At 40.4% G+C, this 17,674-nt stretch overlaps 1 protein-coding gene across 1 annotated transcript in view; it reads left to right on the plus strand.

Annotated features, from left to right (window-relative positions):
- Positions 1–1,826: 1,826 nt before the first annotated feature.
- Positions 1,827–17,674, plus strand: part of THSD7B (thrombospondin type 1 domain containing 7B) — a gene marked incomplete at its 3' end in the record, with an annotated part of 392,396 nt that continues 376,548 nt past the window's right edge. Inside the window, exon 1 of the mRNA XM_019661345.1 lies at positions 1,827–1,943. The remainder of the gene's footprint in view (positions 1,944–17,674) is intronic.

Here is a 17,674-nt window from a genome sequence, read left to right on the forward strand (position 1 = left end):
GGATTGAAATCTGGGAATCCTGGATGTACTGGCTCAGGGAAACAGAAATGTTTTTCTTTGGCTGCTTGCTGTTCCTGAAGTTACTTAAATGAGACTCATTGGCTATTGATCCATATATATTGAGATTACAATAAAACAAAAGGAACCAGCTTCTCTTTTCCCAGGCTCACAGGACTGGCATTGTATTTCTTGGGAGAAATAAAATAAATAATGGTCTTGGGTTTGGGGAAATAATCTGGGCTCTGGATGGCAGCTGACTTATTTTTAAGACAGTGAGGTCAGAAAGAAAAGCATAACCCAGAGCGTGGTAGCCGTGCTCACTGGGAGAACAGCGGTTGCTCTTTTAAATACTAAGGTGGGTTCCCTTTCCCACTTTCAGGATCCAACCCCACAGCAAGGTGGATCAGAACCCCTCATCACGGTATTCACATTTCCCCTTTTAATGGCACTTACCTCATTTTGATTGTTTTTGTGAAAACCCTAGCTGCTCTGTTTAACTCTTTAATTGTGCCATGACATCAAGTTTCAATTTTCTCATGATTATTTTGCTTCTTTTTAAGCACCCATGGTGTGCCAGGCATTGGATAAAATCGAAAAGATACAATCCCTGGTGGCCCTGGGCTCACACATTGAAAGCGATACGACAGGCAAAATATCTTGTAATTGGCAGTAGGTAGGTAGTCCTCATGCTTTTTTCCCTTTTGAAGAAACGTCTTCATCTTTCTGAACAAGCCTAAGAAGTTCCCTAGATCAAAGGTGTCAAAAACCAGGAGGGTTTGGAACAAGTGTCAGAGAGCCGGTAAAGGACTCTCAGAGCTGAGACTGTGCTCCTCGCCTGCCCATGTGCTCGCTGCACAACTGCTCTCCTGCCTCACCTGGGCGGACTCACCACCTCCTCAGCCGCCACCTGCATCCGCCCGGTGACCCAGAAGCCAAAGACTCTCTTCCACACTCTTCACCCCCACCTCCCCAACACCTCCCTTGCCAGAGGACTGCAAACCTTTTAAAAAAGAGGCCAGAGCTAGGGGTTTTCCCAGCTCACCTGGTCTGCGTGGACTGACAGCCTCTGGGAGCCTCTGAACAAGGGGATGTCCAGGCAGGTGAGGCCCCAGCTCCTGGCAGTCCCCTGGAGTCCCCTCTCCCCCCAATTTTTCACGTTCTCTCTTTTCCACGCATCCAGCTAGGGCCTTCTTTGTCTTTTCCCCTGTAACACTGAAGCCCCCTGGTGCCTGGGCACTGCAGAGGAACGCCGGGCCCTTGGACTGGGTGGGATGGATGGCTCTGAGTGTGTGTGCACTTTACGGTATGTGTCAGAGTAATCTGGCGCGTGTGTGTTGGGGTAGAGGGGTTATAAATGGGGAGTAAAGCACCCCCGTTCTCTTCCTCCCCCCCCCATCACTTTGTGATTCCCTGAGGCGCAAAGCACTCTCCTGCCTCTGTCCCTTGCGATCAGCGGCTTGGGTACCCCAGGCTCAGGCCAGCTGGGAAGGCTCCCTCACACCCAGTCCACACCTGCACCCCGAAGCTTCAAAGTTGCGGAAAACAGTCTCGGGGGAGCGGAGGAGCGGAGGTTGAGGCCATCGTGCCCGAGGCTCTCCCAGCGGGAGAGGGTGCACCTGCTCCAAGAAGGAGCGGAGGAAGTGGAGGGGATCAGCTGCTGGGGGAGGTGAGGCGCAAGGTGGCTCCCTGCTGCCCGCGCCCGGCTCAGGGGACACACTCGGCAGCCAATGGCTGCGCAGAGGTGTACAGCAGATGGCGTCTGACTGCGCTGTTCCTTCCTCGTCCTCCTCCTCCTCTTGCTTCAGTGCTGAGGAGCCAGAGTCGCCGGGTTGCCAGACGCTGGAATGGGTGGTCTCCCGACACACACCACCATCTTTCTTGCGCTCAGGAAGCTCGGGGCTAGGTGGCTCCCAGAGGCTGCGGCAGCGGCTCGGGCAAGGCTGGTGAGTGCGGCGCTCTGCGCGGGGAACCGGCCCCTGGCCAGCAGGGGCAATCGGTGGCAGCAGCTAGGGCGGAGGGCGCACCGGAGGCACAGACTTTGCTCTTTCCTTCCAGGACAGCCCCCTTTGCCCCATTCTCCCAGCCAGAGGCAGGAACTTGCAAGCAGAGCTTCTCTGGTGCCTCTGGCTGGGGGCTGCAAGAAGGGTGGGCTGCCAGGGGCACAGCGCCGAGATCCCAGGGTTGGGCTAACAGAGATACCCCACGCAGAGACTTGGGCACAGACCTCAGGCAACTGACGGAATCTTCCGATTGGGGCGGAAGGAGCTCTGTTCCCTTCACTTCCAGTTTGCTTTGGAGGGTACTGAAGAAGGGAGCTGGGGTCCCCCCATCCTGCCCGAGGAGCCTCTGAGCCCAGGATCAGAGGGCGGGGAGTTCTGCGGGCTTTGCAAACAGGTTGACTGAGGGTTCCCTTTCTGTAGCGCTGACTGCGAATCTGCCAGTGGGCTTTCAGTGCTCCCGGAGGACAGCTGAGCTAGCCAAGAAGTTTTGCAGCTTCCTCTGATTTATCAGTATAGTGTCAGGAGGCTGCAGCAACAGTTTACATTTCTACTGTCCTGCGGGGGGTGAGGGGCAAGCTGGGGAGAATGGAATTCACCTGTCTGGTGTGGCATTACGCTGTTTCTTCAGAGAAAACTGGGAACAGGGCATGGCAGTGAGGGGCAAGGAGGAGGACACGTGTAATTTTTAAAGCGTTACCCGTATGCTCTTGTCACCTTTCCTTTCTGACATCTCTGATAATATTAAAGTTATTTGAATATGCCAGTGAAACCTCCACTTCTTCAAGTCCGCGGTTTGAGTTTAGAAGTTGGAAAGCTTGGAGTGTGTGTTTGGGGAAGGCAGCCGTTAAGCTCTCTCAATCCCTTTTTGAATACAAGGGTGGGGGGAATTGTTTCGGAGGAAGGGCGTGTGATCTAGTTGTAGTTTTTCTTGGAATCATTCTGAGCATCCCTTAGGTGATATTACAATTCACTTCCATTCCCTATGGTCAAGGTGGAGTTCGATTAAGAGCATGGTACCTCAGCATGTTCTGTGGAAGACTCCAGGGTTGTTTGGTGCTCTGTTCATTGCTAGGGTGGTCTGCTGATAGCCTTCCACCTTTCTGTGCATCTGTGCTCTTGTGAGTGACAACCTGGCTGGAGGAGCCTTCTTGGTATTTTCTAGGTGTGTACCTGTGGGCGCTCTGTTATCATGGAAATGGTAACCCATGCAGGCAGGGTGCATGCCAGCGAGGCTGTGGGGTATGTGTGTGGGTGTGCGTGCGCACATGTGCATCTGGTGTGTCCTTTTGATAGGCAATCTTTGGGTGTCAAAGTGATACATTTATCTACCAGGCAATGTCAGGACAGTCTGGGTTTGTTGGGTAGTAACTGCGAGGTGGTCATCTCCAGGGAAGCCTTCCTGTGCTGTAGATACACTACAGCTGTGGTTAAACCTTTGTGAAATTCACTTAGGAGTTACTAACCAAGTTAAGAAGTCCTGTCCAGTGTGAGCGAACAGCTCATGTATTTATTTGTGGGTTGAAAGCTATCTAACATCCCTGTCTTGAAGCTTCACTTTGATGCACCACTGTTTTTAAACCTCAAGCCTTCTTTGAAAACATAATGTGGCCAGTTCTCCTCTGTTTTTTGTGGGTAGATATGCCAGCTGAGTAGATTCCCTGGAATTGGCTTCCTACTATGCCTGGGCATTGTGTGTTTTTTACCTACCTTCTGGGAGTCCAGGACTGGAAACTCTTCATGCACGTTTAAGTGAAAAATAATTAGGGAGATAACTCTCTTTATCCTGTTATAACATACACAGGTACAATTGTTGGCTTCAGAAATATGGGATAATCTTGCACATTAGCACAGACAGTTCCAGCCATGCTGAACACCTTCAAAGCACTCAGGGTTCTGAACACGGGAGATTAATCCGTGATAGGTGCTTGGAGATGTGTGGTCCAGGAAAGGACCGCCTGCTGCTGGTGGAGTTTGATAGTCCATTTTGAGGGTTCAGAACAAGCAGGCTTAATTTCTATCTACCTTCATATTTAAATTGATACTTGAGAAATGATCTTTACAATGTTTCTTAATCCTCGAACATCCTCTCCCCCATTGTTTTTAATCAGCTTTTGCTTGTTAAAGAGTTGAAGGCTAAGAAGCTGAAAGACTGTTAGACAGGTAGACAATAATTACCGATCATAAAAACAGTGTAAACACAGACTCCACAATTTGAGGATTGACATTAATTAACTGGCAACTAAAGGTACCTTTCTATTCTCTGCTGAGTGTGCCTTTTGAGAGAAAAGAAGGTGAAGAATGAAAGAAAAATGGTACTGCTAACTGCTAAAATGTACCTTATCAGGACTTGAACCTTGTCTACTTGCTGCAGATTCTGTTTCTGAAGGAATAATACTTTCATTAATACATATGTAAAAAAACAACCCTTTTTCTTTTAAATAACAGACTGGAAAAGCAGAATAAAAAATTAGAAGCTAAGTTAGTGGAAGAGGACTGACTGTCCAAACAAGAAAAATTCCAAAGCATGTCAATTCATTTTAATTATACTTCATAAACTGAAGCTGGAGTCAAATGATTCCTTAAAAAAAAATCTTGCCAAAACTGCAATTTTGCTGTTCTGCACACCTTTATAAATATTAGGCATTAAAGTAAGAACATCATTTCAAAAGCTTGAATAGAATGATGAAGAATAGTTGACTGGTCCTATTGAGTTAGGAGTCAAAATGACAAATGATACAATATATTAAGTATACAATAAGACAAGAAGATTAAAAGATTCTAAGTAGTGATAACTATACTACTTGTTGGACCAAAGAACAGAATCATTAACAACATAGCTTCAGAGACTCCCTGCAAAGCGTGAAGGATGGATCTTTGACTAAGGATCTTACAGTACTAAAAACTATTTATATGCGCTAGGTACATATGCTTTTGGGTTTTTTGAATATGAGTTACACATAAGTGCTATATGTTTTTAAAAGAAGACTTTCTCCAGTTTATAACTATAAAAGAAGCAGCTGCATTCACTTTAACACCAGGCAGCTTCCTAAATATAATATAACACTGGTCCTTAATTTAGAGCTGTTACCAAGATTAATATCTAAGTGATAATTAACATGTTAAACCTGTAAAAGTGGAAGGATTTTAAACTCCACTCTTGATTTTAGAAATTGTGAGTTTGAGTGGATCAATGTTTTAGCAGATATGAAGTCTGTGGTACCCCATGCTGCCAAGATGTTAAACATTTTATTCACCCTTTAAAATTTCTCCATTAATTGGGATTATTTTGCTGTTTTTACTAGCATTTGCATAGATGGGTTTTCATAGCTAACAGTTGCTATTGTTGAAAGCAAGCCAAAGAGGATTAGGTGCAGTTGCCTGTCAGCTTGTATGCAGTTCTTGATTGAGAAGGAAATAGAGATCATAGTCACCGAATTCCTAGGATTACGCTTTCATCCTGAGCCTTATGACCTGCAGTGGGCCAGTTATACAAAATATAAATCCTTAGTTATTTTTTTAGTTGTAATCCACCTATGATTTGTTATGAGCATTCTATAGCTACTAGATCAAACAATTCATTTGAAGGGGAAAATAGAATATTAGTGAAATACAATTGCTCTGCGTCTTTTGGTAGACTTCTAGAATCAACCCTGAAGATGCTGTACAATAGAGTTTCACTGCTGGTGACGGCTCAGGCTTATTGCAGGGGTGGAGAGTTCAATCCAAGTTTCATTTGTAAGCAGAACAATGAAGTCACCCAGCGCATATAAGAACTACTATATTTTAAGAGTTTGTGTTTGTGATGAATAAAATACATTACATTTTTAAAAGATTTTTATTAAAATGTAGCTAACATACAATATTATATTAGCTCCAGGTGTACACTATAGTTATTTAACATTTATATACCTAAAGAAGTGATCACCGTAAGTCCAGCAACCATCTGACACTGTATGTACCATGCTATCACAATATTATTGACTATATTCCCTGTGCTGTACATTATATCCCCATGACTTAGTTGTTTTATACCTGGAAATTCGAACCTCTTATTCCCCTTCACCTTTCTTCCTCCCTTTCATAATTATTCAATTATAGTTGATATTTAATCTTATTTTATATAAGTTTCAGGTGTACAGCATAGTGATTAGATATTTATATAATTTAAGAAGTGATCCCCCTACTAGTCTAGTACTTACCTGTCACTATACATAGTTATTATCATATTATTGACTATATTTCCTACATTTTACTTTATATTCCTGTGACTATTTCATAACTATCAATTTGTATTTCTTAATCTCTTCACCTTTCTCATCCTGCCCCCCAAACCCCCTTCCGTCTGGCAACTATCAACTTGTCCCCTGCATCTATGAGTCTGTTTTTGTTTTGTTTGTTCCTTTATTTTGTTTTTTAGATTCCACATATAAGTGAGATCATATAGTATTTGTCCTTCTCTGTCTGACTTATTTCCCTTAGCATAATACCTTCCAGGTCTATCCATGTTGTCACAAATGGTAAAATTTCATTTCTTTTTATGGCTGAGTAATATTCTGCTGTATATATGTTCCACCTCTTCTTTAACCAGTTGTCTATTGATGGGTACTTAGGTTGCTTTTATATCTTGGCTATTGTAAATAATGCCTCAACAAACATACGGGTGCATATATCTCTTAAAATTAGCATTTTGGATTTCTTCAGATAAATAACCAGAAGAGGAATTGCTGGGTCATAAGGTAGTTTTATTTTTAATTTTTTGAGGAACCCCCATACTGTAAAACATCTAAAAACATCACTATTCATTCTTTAGGTATTTTTTGCAATTAATGGATTCTAAAAGTACATCTCTTTGCTATGATGTGGGACTCTGTAAAATTTTTTGAAGTTAAGATAAAAGAGGTCTTCAATCAGAAAAGGTTGGACATTGACTTCGATGTGATGATCTGTAAAAATGTAGAAATATTCCTTTGTGGAACAAAAGGCTATCATTGTTGAACTTAGGTACTTTGCCGCAAGGGACATGATGCTTGCTTTTGATTTTGCTTCTGTAGGCATATTTTAATGATGAGCCTCTTGTAATTAAATATGCTGCAGCTAAAAACAGAATTCTCAGTAACTAATGCACAAACAATTCTTAAGTGCCTTGATTGGAGAGGAGCTGTTTGCTGCATTCCACGTGCCTACATCAGGGTGGGCTGCAGATTCGTGCCCTACTATTATGTTAGTGAACAGCTCATTACTTCTGGAAAAATCACGATGTTGAGAAAAGCTCTTGTTTTCACGGCAGATAGGCCACACTGCCTTGGTCTTTGACTATAGTTTTGTTGGTAATGCGTATTTTAAGTTTGGGTTTTTCAGGTGGTTATTTTTAAAAGCATACTATGTGGTACACATATATGAAAGATTTTAATTACAATAAGACTAAGGCTTACAGTAATCTCTCCTTGCAGAGTTTGCTTCTGGGCTCTCCTGTGTTGATTTCTCTTTCGTGCTTATGTTAGACATATTCAGGGTGATTTGGCCAGAGTGCATTGAGACAGCCTGACTGGTATAAAAATATTGAATTACTTCTGTATCAGTAGGTAAACAGGTATTTTTCTAATCCCCCTGCAGGCCCTACTACAACTTCAGTCCTACAGGCCACTACCCTGACACCTCTTAGATCACTTCTTGTTACAGCCACTAAGAGAGTCACCACTTGGTAAGGCAGGGGGGCCTAGGGACCCTGTCCAGGGCTGTTGCTGAAGGGTTTTCCGATTGGTTGGTGCTTGAGCCCTACCACTTTGTCACTATTTTTTATATCACCCCTTGGTATTTTACCCATAACATGAATAAATGCAAATTTAGGATTATCAAGTGGTTGAACTTGAAATGTTTAAATTTACATTTTAATTTTTTATGTCTAACATTTATCAGTTAAAAATGGTTAAATATTATTATATGCATTTATATTTATATTACTAAAGAGCCCAAAGCTATCTAAACACCTTTTATTTATTTATTTATTTATTTATTTAATTTTTTTTTTTTAGCTGAGCCATCCTGCCACCTGTTGGCAGCTCAGTGGCAGCTCAGCTCGGGTCGGGAATTGAACCGCTGTTGCTCAGAGCTCAAACCCTTTAAACCCCTTTTAGTTATTCATTCATATAAAGCTGCTCTACCTTCAATTTCATTTGTTTTTCCTCCAAACATAAACTAAGCATGCTAAGTCATACCCATAAGGGGCAGAGCCAAATTTCTAGCCCAGGTCACCTGCTACAAGTCTACATCCTCCTACCCCACAGCTGTCTCAGACCAGTTAATTAAAATGTATGTATCTGGGAGTAGTTCAACAAGGCTTTTTTCTTTTTGGGAAAAAGTAATTATTTTTTTTCCATTTCCATTTCTAGTCTTCAGAATTAAATGAATTTATTTTTTATCAACTTCCATTCATTTTCTGATTAAATATTGTTAATGGGGCTTCATGTCTCCTGAATCGACCCCTTCTATGAACTGGAATATCTTCCAGTCAATCATGGAGAAGAAAGAGATATTAATGACTTCGCAGATTCTTTAAGGAAAATTCTTTGATGGGTTCTTCTGGATGTATTCTAGCTAGAACGAAACACAAACACTGCTAGATGGGCCCAGAAAAATACAACTTAAGTTATGCTTCTTTCTTGAACAGAAAAAAAAAAAAGTTTCAGGTCCTTCATCAAATTTATTGATGCCAGCCATTAACTTCCTATTACGCACCTCCTCTTCTATCAGACCTGTCCCCTTTATTTCATCCATAAGACCCACACCTATTTCAAAAGGCCCAAAATACTGCTTTGGGCCATCAGCCCTGAGTTATCCAAATTCTACCTATTACTCAAGACCCAGTTTTAATTACACTTCCACTGAGCTTTCTCTGATTATTCCAATTCACAAAGCTCTCTCTCTGTCTGAACAACTCAGGTGGTAAATTCTAATTTTAATGTTTGATTGAATCTATTTTCTTATTAGCATCTGCTTGTGGAGTTCTGATAGTAGAGGATTTGAATGAAAAAGGGCATCACTATCTACTGTGAATTCTTGAAAATGTTTGAGAGGGGACTGTGATAAAGAATAGAGGCCTGGGTGACAATCTCTAAGAATCTTTTTGAGAATCTCAGAGAATCTTTGAGAATCTCCAAGGCAAGGCTTAACAGTATCCAGATAGACAACAAAGGTGACTGCTAGTTATTGATTACCTATGCCATGCTGCATACCAGGCTAGGTGCATTACAGTCAGTAGGTCTAATCTTCATAATAATGTTGCAAAGTGGGTTCTATTATTTAGTCCCATTTTTCATACTAGGAAATGGAGGCTGAGGGGACTTTTGGCACCCGGCATAAAGCCAGTGCATCTGGTTAACCACAGAGCCAAGAATTGCATTCACTCCCATCTATTGGGCTACAAAACTCATTTTGCTTTGGATGAACCAGACTGACTGCCCCAGAGCCTGAGGTTAGGGAACTTCAGTCTTAACCACTGCTGGAATTTCTCCCAAATGTAATAGCGTGTGTGCATGTGCACACACATGCACACATACACACACTCACACACACTCACTCTCACCCAGAGCCTCACATATAGTGGAAATGACTGACTCAAGAGTGCTGCTGCTGAATAACTTTTTCCTGGAAGTAGAAGTGTCATTTAGAAATATGGGAAAAGGCTGCATTTGGATTTGGCACATACCTTATGCATGGATTATAATATCTTAGGTTTGTAAAGAGCTTCAGACATTTATATATAAAAGTGTTGGCTTCCTGAGGAACCACTGGAATTCAGAAAATCCAGACATACTTAGGAAAGCCACATAATATTCCTTTTCATTAATGGCTCATCATTAAGGCAGAACTGTTCTGTAAAATATGCAAAGCATTAGCTTTTGAGATTATCACAAACAGCAGGAAAAGGGGAAAAGCAGTCTTCAGATATGAGTGTGGGTGGGCTGACAGTGGCCTTAGTCACTCCTGTGACTAGGCTGAGCAGTCTGCTCAGGTAAGAGCCCTTGTCTGTCCTTTTTGCTCCATGTGCATCCTGACAGGAAAGTGTCCTTGGTCGTAGGGGACAACTGGACTAAGAGAAAGATGGTGCTTTGGTTAAGCATGTATGAGAAAATGCATTTCTGAAGAGCTGTGTCTTAAAAGTGTTTTTGCTGGGTCGGCATGAGGCCTCTTGACATGAACTTCCATAGGAATATATAGTATCCCCATTTCCAATACCAAAGTCTTAACAATTTCCATGGAAACATACTGTTGGAATATGACCAGTTTCTCTCTTTTCCTCTGGTGCAATGATATATAAAGAAGCACAGAAGATTTTAAATTGTAAAGAGAGAGTTTTACTCATTCCAGGAATGAACTTTTTCACATGCAGGGCTATCTAGAAATGCATCAGGCTGTTTCAAGGAAATGTGAGTTCTCCATCTTTGGGGGTATTTAAATAGAGGATAAGCAACTACATGTCAGGGTATTCTACAGAGAGGATGTGTGCATCAGATATTAATCACAGATTTATTGAGTATATACTATGTACCAGATACTGTTGTACATACAGAGGGTGCCAAAAAAATGTATATACATTTTAAGAAAGGAAAAAACTGTATTAAAATTATACTTTTAAAAAACTATATTAAAATAACAGAAGTCAAATGTGACTTGTATTCATCTTTTGTTATCAGTGTATATTGAGTATTACAATTTTAACAGTCTTTCTTTCTTAAAATGTGTATACTTTTTTTTGGCATCTTCTGTACATTATCTCATGGAATCCTCTCAAAAAGATTGAAGTTTATTGTATTATTATTATTATTCCAGTTTTACAGATGCAGAAATAGTAAGTGACTTGCCCCAGGACAGGCTCTGAACTCAGGCAGTCTGATGCTAGAGCCACTTTCTTCAATAGAAATTGAATGTGAGGCCGGCTGAGTGACTTAGTTGGTTAAGAGTGCGAGCTCTGAGCAACAGGGTTGCCGGTTCGATTCCCACATGGGCCAATGAGCTGCGCCTGAGCTGAGCTGCAGCTGAGCTGTCAACAGGTGGCAGGATTGCTCAGCTGGTGAGAGCGTGTGTTCCTAACAACAAGGTTGCCAGTTCGACTCCCGCATGGGATGGTGAGCTGCGTCCACCTGCAACTAAGATTGAACACGGCACCTTGAGCTGAGTGGCTGTGAGCTGCCAAAGGGCAGCTGGATGGCGACTGGACTTGGAGCTGAGCTAGCTGTGTTTTCCACAACTAAGACTAACAACTTGGCTGTTTCCCTTCCCCAATTCCACAACACTGTTCCCCTTCCCCAATTCCCCAATAAAAAATCTTAAAAAAAAAAAAAAGAAAAATTGAATGTGGTTTGCAAATATGTGCAATCTTAAAGTTTCCCGTAGCAACATTAAAAAAAAGGGTAAAAAATGAAGAAGTTAAGTTTACTTGTCATATATTTTATTAACCTTATATGTCTGCAATATTGTAACTTGGACATGTGCTGATTATGAAAAAGTTATTAATGAGATGTGTTAGATCTTTGTTTTACTAAGTCCTTGAAATTCAGCCTGTATTTTATACTTATAAGCACATCTCAGTTCAGACTAGTCATATTGCAAATGCTCAATAGCTACACATGGCTGTTGGCTGCCATATGGGACACGCCTAGAGCTTGTACTATGAACAGCTCCACTCTACTGGCTGTCTGTGGAATGCCAGTTTCCTTCCAAGGTGTATACCATCAGTCTGCATATGTGAGGCCATTCACTTATTTGTTAATTTTATCCTTAAATACCAAAATGAATAACCTCTCAAATAAAAGACTTAAAATACTTTCGTGACTACTCTCAGGAACACATTTGCTTTTAAAACCTATAAGATAGGAAGATTTCTATATAGCTTATCTGTAAAACATAAATCCAATGTGCCTTTCATCTGTGAAGATGGAGCATATCTGGATTACTTGCACTTTACAACTCTGCATACACGTGATGGAATCACCACAACTTTCTTGTTTCTAGGCTAAATAGTCCCGATTTCTTTTGTCATTTTTTTGTTTTGCTTTTGTTGGCTTGCTAGTATACATGTGTAGCCTTATGCATATAAAATGGGCATGGCCTAGGGTCTGCTTATCTCTAGCAAGAGTGAGAAGGAAAAAGTACCCTTTAACTAGATTGAAGCTAACCAGGTTTTCTCATTTACACTTGATGCGTATTCCTCAGTCCTCTTTTACTATATCCTTATTATGATTACTGCAGTCAGAAATGACATGTGGTTCACCAAAGTGATATTTCTGATTGAATTGTAGTAATTTTTTGGTAAGTTTGATTCATTTCCTGGCAGGTAGCATTCTTCTCAGTTATCTGAAGGGCTTTTCTCAAGTTGGATTTCTGACAGTAGCCGACCCTCTGGGCTGTGACGTGCTTCAATTGAAAAAGCAGAATGTGACATGCCTTTCATTGTGTGGAACATATAAAAAAAAACACACGTGTCCATGTTTCCTTTGTAAGGGCAAACTCTATTCAGTTATACATGATAGCGTGAAACATTTTAATAATTCTAAGTCTCTTTCTAGGGACGGGGGACATATTATACAAGTAGCTTAAATCCGAATTCAGTTACTTATTAAAAGAAAAATATTAAGAACAAGGTTTCAGTGGAAAAGAAAGAAACAATTTAAACTTCATATAGGGAGGAATTTCCTTAGACAGACTCTATGGACGTATTATCTAGTATCATGTTCATGAATATTAGATATTTCATTTGGATGATAGAGTTGGTGGAATTAAAACATGATGTTTGTGGACATAATACATCCTCAGTACAGCCATCTTTCAGGTGCTTTTTTTTAAAAAAAGTAACTAAGCAGTTTTTGCATAGCAAGACAAATCACTAGAGAGTGCAAGATGCATTTGTTTGTAAGCTATATGAATAAATTCAGAGAGTATTTGTTGAGCACCTGCTGTGTCCGTGGCACAGAGTAGATGAAAGCAAGTATATGACACCAGCCCCAATTCCCAGGAATCTGCAGCCTAGCTGGCAGGATGTGATGTGCACCTCCTCTGCCCTGGCAAAGCCACTTCACCTTATTTGTATATATCTAGCTCTCTTACTAGGGATGAGCTTTTACTAAGTAAAAGCAGAGAATCATCTTATTTATATGTGAATCTTCAGTACCTTGCAAAGAATAACTGTGCACTACTAGGTATGTGTTGGATTAAATGACGGTGATACATTAATTTTATTTATACATGTGAATTAAAATATAGCTTTGATGCCATATTAGTTATGGGACCACCTATACGAAAGTCTCATTTTAAATAATGAAGATGAATGAAGTTTTGCCCCTTTCCCTTTGTGCCTCCTTTGGCTGGATCTGCTCTGATGACTCCATTTGGTGACTTTTAAAAGCTCAGCTGCAGTTGAAAAAGATGATGTTAACCTGAAGTAAGTGTGGGTCTCTTTTCTCAGCATGCCAGGGTTGTGTCAGGATTTAACCTCAGTCACAGACTCCTTCAGTATACCAATCCCCCCCCCCCGCCCCGTCCAAATCTATTTTGTTCTGAAGATGAAGATCATTGACATTCAGTAATGCTAAGGAATCCTTGTAAGTATGCATGCGAGAGGTGGAGAGTGGGTCAGATAAAAAACATGTTTACATATGCTGGCATAGGGCTTCTGATGACTACTGAAGACTATAGTGCTAAGGAATATCAGGATGACCACTTTGTAGTTGTGAAAAAAAGGAATCAGCTAAAAATGCACAAGCTTATATGACCCACACAGGGGAGCCCCCTTTGAATATATCAAGTGCATAGAGCATGCTGCATTGCTAGTTTGGCTAATTGACCAGCTACAGACAAGTTGATGTCAACATTGATGGCATCAGATCATTGGGAAGACATTTCTTTACTTTAACATTTTACAGGCAAGGACTTCAATACATTTTGATAGATTAAAATAATTCTTTTCTGCCTACCGTGTTCCTCAAGGAAAATTTAGCCAATGTTTATGTACTGCTTTTCTTCGTATGGTAGTCAGTACACTAGGCTTGGCCCAGTGGGGTGCACAGCCATACCCAAGAATTGGCCATGCCTGCCCTTAAGGATTTTTCATGGAGTTTATGTGGAAGTAGGAGGGAAAAAAAGAAGGATGCTTCAAAGATAAAAATTGCATCTGTGGGGTTTTATAGATTAGTAGGATCAGCATGAGAAAGAAGAAATGGGCTCCCTGTCAATGTATTTGTTTTTTCTTATAGTTTTCCTGATGTTATTTATGATTCTGTGCTACATATGCCAGTCTTTAAGACTGGTTATTTATGTTCTCTTTAATATAAAATCTAATTTCATATAATGTTTTAAAGTTCATGGTTTACAAATCCTCTTCAATATACATTAAAAACAAAACAACAGTCTGTCAATGTGGGCAGATTGGCTTTTCCGTAGTTTACTGGTCTGCATAGAACTTGATCTCATTCTCAAGTTCTGTGTTTTGAAAACTTGTGATGCTCACAGTCTAAATAAAGCGACACCCAAATCCTTATAATCTAAGGTAAACAGTTTTGTCTTGGCATGTGTCAGTGTGTGGCAGGGAAATGTACACAGGGACAGAATTATCTATTGATTGGGCAACAAGGTTGGCAAGCATAGATGTTTGGTAAATGCCTACAAGATAAAAGCATCTGAAATAGCAAAGGAGTCAATCAGCCCCAAGAACTGAAATCTAAGAGATGCTCAAAATAGTATGAAATCATTTATGCTGTGAAGGCTTAGGAAGTGAACATAGGATGATGGAAATTTGGTAGGGTACACACACACACACACACACACACACACACACACACACACACACACACCCTACTCACACTCATTCATACACACACCGTCTCCCAAAGAAAACATCCACATATTTGACTGATAGGAAAGTGATAGCAAATCCAAGATGAGAAATGACAGGAAGACAGGAAAGAGGAAGCACATAATTCAACTGAAAGGGAAAAGCATTCTCAGCTATTGGGACTAGACATGTGTTTGGAAATATCATTCTGTTGAAACCAGCAGATAGGCCAATGAGAAGGGAGTAGAGGAAAAGCCTGGGAAAGAGAAAGCATATTGCTCCAGAGGTTAAGCTAGTTGCAAAACTGGGAGAAATCTGTGTAACTCAGTCAGATTATGCATTCTTTTGGATTTAGAGAAACTTTATGAACAAGAGCAAAAACAAATGGGAGAGAAATGAAGCAGTGGGTGATGCAGTGACATGCAATGCTAGGTATAGTGTACCATTAGAAGTTCCTGTGTGGAATAATCAAGCCCATTTAAAACAAAGGATCTACTCTTGGCTCCCCTTCTACTTACTTCCTTATCTTTTGCCATCCTTTCAAATTATGCCTTCCAAAACTAGTAGAATTTGTCACTTTCTCCACTGTGCATTCACTCTTCAAATCACCTAGCCTGGATCCTGCCACCCCTCCCCCAAATTCCAACTGAAATAGTTCTTGCCAAAGTCACAAATTGCCTTCCAGTTGTCAAATCCAGGGGACAGTTTCCAGTCTCTATTTATTGTGATGACTAAAAGAAAAATCTTAGTATATTAGAGAAGACAAGAATGGATTGGCAAAGTTCCCATGATCCTGCCATTTTGATTCACTCTTTTAAAGCTGCCAAAATAACTACCGAAGATTTAGACAAGCAGCGTGGGCAATTTTGGACTAAACGTAAACTGGAAAAGATTGAAACGTATGGCACTTTGCCAAAAAGAATAGCTCCAAAATAAATTTGAAATTGGAATTATCAGTCTTTGGAAATTGAGTAGGACAATAGGTAAGTAAAAGAAAATTTGATTAGGATTTATTAGAAGAAAATATGACAATCCTTTCTAAAAGATGCCCCGTTTATGCCACAGGGTATGAAGGGAAATGTTGCTTAGTACACAGACGTGCCCCTCTTTGTAGAGGATTTTGAAGCCTAAACAAGTAAACAGGGGCAAAATTTTAAGGGACGCATAAAGGTGAACATGCATTCAGACACAGATCCCTTGTGAGCACCAAACTTATTGATCTAGAGAATGGAGAAAATGAAGGGTATGCTTATAGAGTATTCTGGTTGACAGCATTACCACTGAAATCATCTTTCAATGAACACTTCAGTCATCTGTCCAATAATTGCTGGTGGATAATTCCCAACTAAATTCAAAGATCACTGTTTCCAGACACTAGGTTTATTTCATATTTGCCTTTTCCTCATCTTTTTTATTTGTTCAGGAACTGTCACTTTAAGGATATAAGAGAGAAGAGAGGTGGAAGGGAATAAACGTTAGGTCAGTCCTTTTAAAAGAGGAAAGACACACTAATGCCACTATTACCATCAGGAGCAGACATTTATTAAACACCTGCCCTAGTCCTTTAAGTCATCTCTAAGGTCAGTGAGAAATTCTGAGTGCTCAGACACTCTGCAGGGAAATTTATCTAGAGAAAAAGAACACATCAGCTCATTTTTAAAACAAGACTCAGGCCATCAAGTCATCCCCAAAGTACCCTTTCAAATCTAACAAGTCAAGCAAAACTATAGTTAACGATACACTTGTGTTTATCAGAGCTGGCATTATGGCGTTAAGTAAAATTTATGATACATTAGCGTTTACATTAGAGTTTTATTTTGTGCCGTGTGTACCCTTGAGTACACTGGGTCTCATTGTATAATTTCTACGTAATTATTATCCCATTTTGGAGACACTTATGTTAAATGGCTAACAGGGTATCTTGTAAATTTTTATTTGTTTTGTGACATGTTATTGAATGTGTGTGTGTGTGTGTATGTGTGTGTGTGTGTGTATCTATATATTCATTCGTTAAAATGCCAAGTCCTTAATCAGGAAAGCAACCTCTACTTATCATTTATAATTTATGACATATTCCTTTGGGAAATATAATTCAATTTATGTCCCAGTTTCTCAATACACATTAGAGCAGAAAGAAAAGTGTCTTTTTGGTAAATGGCATTAATACAAATATTGTTATATTGTAGCTTAATTTATATTCTGGCTTTTCTTTTCATATGAGTACTATAACTGCTTTAAGGTCCCAAACCTTGTATTATATTTGGATTCTCTCCATTATGCTGAGCACTTTACTATATATATAACAGGGGCTAATTTAAGCATTTCTTAAATGAATTATATTAGAGGAAGAAAAAAAAAACTTGGAAACCTCATTGAACATGGGTTAATCTTGCTTTGATGATTTAGAGTTCCTTTAGGAACTTGGAGTATTCCCAGAAACACTAAGAAAATCAATTACCATTGAACGGCACTGTAAATTGTGTTTATTTAGGTTTTCTGGGGTTTTAGACATATAATAAATGGGATTTTACTATTATAGAACTAGATATGCATGCACATGGAGCCATTCAGCCTATGACCATCCGGTGGCTGAATGTGAACAGACTGGCTATTGATGCAAATGGTGGTCGTGGTATGGACGGACGGATGTCAAACCTGCTGCAGTTGTGTTCTCAGAGCACAATGGAGCAAAACTGTGGAAGAGCAAAGGCATCTGGTCTGAATCTGGGTGAAACTTAAAGTCCAGAGTTAAAGGAGTGGATTGGTAAAGGCTGCAGACTGGCTGTCCACCACAGATGTGTGTGTGTGTGTGTGTGTGTGTGTGTGTGTGTGTGTGTGTGTGTGTGTG

Source organism: Hipposideros armiger, unplaced genomic scaffold, assembly GCF_001890085.2.
Source record: "Hipposideros armiger isolate ML-2016 unplaced genomic scaffold, ASM189008v1 scaffold_345, whole genome shotgun sequence".
NCBI classification, from domain to species: domain Eukaryota; kingdom Metazoa; phylum Chordata; class Mammalia; order Chiroptera; family Hipposideridae; genus Hipposideros; species Hipposideros armiger.